Source organism: Artemia franciscana, chromosome 7 (genome assembly GCF_032884065.1).
Source record: "Artemia franciscana chromosome 7, ASM3288406v1, whole genome shotgun sequence".
NCBI lineage: Eukaryota > Metazoa > Arthropoda > Branchiopoda > Anostraca > Artemiidae > Artemia > Artemia franciscana.
This window is the reverse complement of record NC_088869.1, coordinates 15,885,268-15,891,267: the sequence shown is the minus strand read 5'-3', so window position 1 is coordinate 15,891,267 and position 6,000 is coordinate 15,885,268. Positions and strand designations below refer to the sequence as shown.

General features: G+C 33.4%; 1 long non-coding RNA gene across 1 annotated transcript in view; it reads left to right on the top strand.

Annotated features, from left to right (window-relative positions):
• The first annotated feature begins 1,769 nt into the window (after positions 1–1,769).
• The window catches only part of LOC136028897 (uncharacterized), a 35,050-nt gene continuing 30,819 nt past the window's right edge, over positions 1,770–6,000 (top strand). The window contains exon 1 of the long non-coding RNA XR_010617904.1: positions 1,770–1,879. This is a non-coding gene — a long non-coding RNA (uncharacterized LOC136028897). The remainder of the gene's footprint in view (positions 1,880–6,000) is intronic.

Sequence of the window (6,000 nt, the reverse complement as noted above, 5' to 3'; positions counted from 1 at the left end):
TTGAGAAGTGTGATAGGAATGTGGTTTTAATTAGCTGAGGGTGATAGCCTCGCTTGCCCTTGCAAGCCAATTACATTTCTTGGCAGGCGAATGGCGAATAGTGTTTGTTTTCTTTTCTTAATAAATGTATATCTGATATCTGACTTTAACCTACGAATAACGAGCGATATTAAATATGTTATAGCCATCTAAATTTCTGTCAGATGACAAGAAACAAAAAGAACGACAATGAAAATCATAGGAAAAGATTAAAAGAACTATAATAAAGGTGAATAATAAACAAGGCGTTTACAAAATGTATTAGGGGTTTGGTCAATGGAAAAATGTTTGCCTCCTGGGTTCAAACGATATTTTTTTAAGCCTAGCAATTCATCCATTCCCTCTATCCAAAGATGATTTCCACAATAATAAAAAAAAAAACATGCTAATTTGTAACATAAGTTTGAAAGCTACCTTTGAATTTGTTACCTCTTAATAAAATCAACTTTGGTGTCCTATAGTTTTTTAGTGATGTTTAAATCATGAAAAAGTCAATTTTAAAGGAGATAATTTATGCATAGATTTTGATTCTGCAAAAGAGAGCGGGAGTTAGTAGGAAGAGCCGAAAAGATACCGGCCGGACTAGTGGCCTAAAAATGCTTGGGACAGATAGCTTAGGTACCCACACTTCCAGCTATCAATAATATTTTATTATTGTATATATATAATAGTAGGTACTTATTGTTTGCTGTCTGGCGGAGAATAGTGCTTCCAGTGTCTAGTTTTTCTGAAGAAGGAGTCAAAGAGGTAAAAGAACTTGATGATAGTTCATATACCTCCCTACAATTTTTGGAACTAGAACCAAATTTAAAAATGTAACACAAATTAAAAACCGTAACGAAAATATTCGTTTTTAGGACCGTAACGTAAAATATAACGCTTAAGTAAAATGTACGAAAAATGGTACAAACGAAACTTTGATGGTAACACTGATTACAGCCTGGGCTACCAAATTGACACAGTTTGTGTAAAAAAAAACACAATTTTGATGTTGCGTGACACAATAAAACAATCGATGAAAATGACACTCTTCTCATAAAAAAATGAAAGATTTTTGTCATCCGAGTCTTCTTTTTTAAATGGTAATAAAAGAAAAGTAAAATTTCAATTTTCTACCTCCAGAAAAGCTACAAATTAACGGAAGGGAATAGCGCTACCTAGGATCAGCTTAGGTAACCACACTTCCAGCTATCAATAATATTTTATTATTGTATATATATAATAGTAAGTACTTATTGTTTGCTGTCTGGAGGAGAATAGTGCTTCCAGTGTCTAGTTTTTCTGAAGAAGGAGTCAAAGAGGTAAAAGAACTTGATGATAGTCCATATACCTCCCTACAATTTTTGGAACTAGAATTGAATTCAAAAATGTAACACAAATTAAAACCATAACGAAAATGTACCGTTTTTAGGACCGTAACGTAAAATATAACGCTTAATTACAATGTACGAAAAATGGTACGAACGAAACTTTGGTGGTAACACTTATTACAGACTGGGCTGCCAAATTGACACATTTTGTGTCAAAATAACACAATTTGATGTTGCTTGACACAATCGATGAAAATGTCATTCTTCTAATAAAAAAATGACACATGTTTGTCATCCGAGTCTTCTTTTTTAAATGGTAATAAAAGAAAAGTAAAATTTCAAGTTTCTACCTCCAGAAAAGCTATAAATTAACGGAAGGGAATAGCGCTACCTAGAGTAAAAGCCTAATACAAACAGTTCGTCACTTATATCAATCCATAGCAGCTAAAGCGGCCATTATTAAAAAATAATTATCCAGTATGAGGGATCATGATTAAAATCTTCATTTATCCTTAATAATCTTTTTTTTTGTAAGTATAACATTTGTAATATAGTGTTTCAAAGAAACAGATAAGTCGTAAGGTTTACATTAGTGGTTTTCTAGGTAAAATTCTAGTTTATTGACTTATTGCAGTCTCGGAAAGGGGTTAGGTTAGAAAAATGAAACTTTCAGGGATTGGTCCACAGGCTAAAGTATTTCCTGTGAAGGTATTTTCAATTACCTACCTCCTCTCCCTCTAGAGGGTCTTGACCTTGAAAAGAAATGTGTTATGGAAGTGTAAACTTGTAAAATAGATCTTCTGCTTGAATGAAGTACAACTAAATTGCTTTCAGGGTAAAATTGTAGTTTAGTGACTTCTTGCTATCTTGGAAAGGGGTTAGGTTAAGAAAAATGGAACTTTTGAGGTTGGGCCTATATGCTAAATTATATCCTGGGAAGGTATTTTAAAGTACTTATCCCCACTCCTCCCTTTAGAGGACCCTGAAATTTGCCTACATGACAGACCTAGGCTATACCTATTTAAATTTTAACAAAATAACATTTTACCTTAATTTTCAGTTACCAGTTGTTTTTTCTCTGCCTTTAGTTCTGAAAATGCAATTCCTGTTATTTGAGTAGAATTCTGAGCCATATCAATGTTATTTTTTTTCAAAATTTTGGAAATGTATTTGTATATCTTTAAAACTTTATAAATTGGGTTTGAGCAAAGTTGTGAAGCTACTCAGAAAGTAAAATATAGTTATGTTTCTTGAGCCTAAACATTATCTTGGACAAGCTGTGTGTATACTAATAAAAGTTATACTTTCAAAAATATATCTATAGGCTACTGTAGCACAGAATAGGCTCAAAGAAAGTTTTTGTTTAGCCTCATAGTTTTGCTAATTCTGATATTTAGTTTAGGGTTTGTAAGAATTTAAAAGAAATGTATTGGCTCTTAATATTTGGGGGAACTATTAAATGTTATTCTAAATTCTAGTTTAACTGCTTTTTGCTATCTTGGAAAGGTGTCATTTAAGCAGAAGATCAGTTTAACAAGGTTTTACTATAGTAGCACAAGGATTTTCAAAGGTCATAGATACTACAAAACACCTTCACAAGAAATACTTTAGTCTGTAGACCTATACCTGAAAGGTTCATTTTGTAACCTAACCCCTTTCTAAGATAGCAAAAAGTAGCTAAGTTAGAATTCTACCCATTGTTAGTAGCTGTACTCTTTATTTTACCTCCAATTTCCTGGCAAAACTAGAATTGTACCTAGGAAATACATTAATAATAAAATTTGGCCTATTTACCTTAAAATTACCTTAAATCACATCTTGGAGTGAAATAAGGACTTATGATCCTGTTGAATCACTCCTTGTGATGACAGTTGCATATGTGTCTGATTAAATTCTAGTGGAAGATTCTGGCGCATCCCAGTCAAATCTCAATGGTTTGTCACTCCACTCAGCATCCTGACGACGTTTAAATCCATCTGTTGATTCAGCAGAAACAGTGTTCTCCTTGACGTTGCTCTAGAGGTTCTCAATCTGGTTTGAGAAGAAGCTGCATCTTGGTCCAGTCTTTGCATGCATTTTGTGGATTTGTTTTGGGTGTCCTTGAGTTATATGGGAGGGGTCAATCTCCAGAAGCTCATTTTCTTGATTGGTAGAGAGGAGATTATGTGCCTGGATCATATCCCCACATTTCCGCCTGTAGACTAAAGAGGGGAGGTTGAGTTCCTTCAGCTGTTCATTTTAGGGCTTGTTTTCCATACCGGCAATCAGCTTAGTGGCCCTATGTTGGATTTGCTCAAGCACTACCTTATCCTTTTTGAATTGAGGGGTGGCCAGGATGGTCCCCACCTCCAAACACAGTCTTACCAGTCCTTTGTAGAGCTTGGTGAGCTCTTTATATAGAGCTTATTAGGTTATTAATTCATTACATTATTAATTCACTTTTTAAATGTCATATTAGGGCCAGTATTTGTGGTAATATACTAGGCTATTAGCTATATTGTTTCTAATTTTGTCCCAAATAGCATTGTCTAATATTTTGGTAAATTTACATGCAATCACAGATGAAGGGGACATAGTTTCTAGACTCCATAAAAACTTCTGGTACTTAAGTTATATATTAAACACTTGGGAAGTGAAGTTTGATTAATACTAATGAAATAAAAAAAAATATATAATGAATATATAATAGTTTAGAAACAGATTTGGGCTCTAAATATTTGCACATTAGGGGGTGGTGGGGGGGGGGTAAAACATAGCATAGCAAATCCTTAGATTGCTCCAAGCTGCAATTTAAGGTTTAAGGTAATATATTAAGTATATAAACTAACCATTGCTGTATTTAAAATATACTATGCCACATCCCCCCTCCCCTCAATGTGCAAATAAATAGCCCAAATGTGTTTCCATAAATCAAATTAAAATATGAACTAAATACTTAAATAAAATATAGCTACAACTTATTTTGCAACCAAACCTAAGATAATTGTGGGGTATAAAGAAGTTGCTTGACCTGTTTCTTGTGTCATACTTGCATTGTTGGCAATCAAAATTGTATAATGTTTACTATATAACTGATAAGTACCAATCTTCTCTAACAAAGTACCTGGCCTATGATCTGTAACTTGCTTAGACAGGATTAATAGCTGAAATACTTTATAAGGACTACAAATTCACCCAACGAGGATTAGAGTGCATTTTCTGGGCAATGATTATTTTATCAAAAAGAAGAATAAATTATTGTATCTTTTAATATTCCTTCAGTAGAGTAGTACTTTTAGACTTTAAGTAGCTTTCAGGGTACTGGGCCATAATAGCAAATGGTTGTTATGCCAAGTTTATATCTGATCACCAGTTATTTTTTTTCTGTTGGAATGAAAGTAGTAAATAAATAAAATTACAATCATCAATTAGTAGCCCTAATTCTTTATAAAATTGTGTTCACTTATGAATAATTCTTAACATTTGTGATAGTAGGCTAACATAAACAGATAAATTTAGTAAGTAGAAGGTGTGCCTTTATATTTTCTTTACTCTCTTCTCAATTTGCTTAAAATATTCATGAAAAAATAACCTGTATCCACTGCTTCTTTGTATTGAGCAGGCACTTTGAAGGTATAATCTCAAAGCAGGGGTGATTATTGGGGCATTAGTTGACTCCAGTTAGTTCCAATTGTGCCAGCTCTCCAGAAAACTGGAGCCAGCACCCTTCCGGCTTTCTGCCAAACTTGAATTCCACCTATGGTTACATGGCTCTTTTTGAGACTTGCCCACCAATTCTTAAATTGACTACCATGATGCCTGCATTAATTTGGGAGAAGGACAGGCAAAAACATTTCCTTGATGATATGGCCATTTGGTTTCCACAGGACATGGTCAAGCAAACACAATCTTCTCTATTAATGATCCATAATACATCTTATTTCATGTACTTTCAAAATGTTATGATTGCTCATCAGGGTATAATTTTTTTCTCCATTTTTGTCCTCTTTTTAAAATCACTTCAAGCAATGTTTTTGTATACCATCAATCAACCCACAAAAAACATGTAATCAATAGATATTGATCTGATTGTGGATGCACCTTTACCAATTTTCATTTAATAAGCTGTTACCATTTCAACAAAAGAAACTGAGATGGGCTCTTATGTTGACAATTTGTTCTATGTGGGGTTATTTTCTCATTGATTTTTTTTCTCATGAAAAAAACTAAATTGTTTATTTGTAATAAACTTGTGCAGGAGAGAACTATAGCTACCAGGAAGAGCTGAATTGGTAACAACCAACCTGTATGCCTTAAATTGCTTGAAACAGGCAGCTTGAGTGCTTGCACTTCTGACAAGCCAGTCAAACTGCTACATAATTATATATATGTATATGCATGATTTTATATATTTTGAATAAGCATAAAAATTAAATTTTCTGATGTGTATTGTTATGAATACTAGAATTATGGTTGCAATTAAGCCTTATTGCTCCTTACAGTTTATTACCACAAACTGTTGAAATTTGTTTTCAAAAACAACCTCAAACTCCTCAAAAATTGCATATGATCTAAATGGAAGTCACAGCATTGAAATTGCCATTATTGTAAAGTCTATTCAGGAAACCTTCAGCCCTCCACCTCCTACCTTGAATAACAAGGAAAATCACGT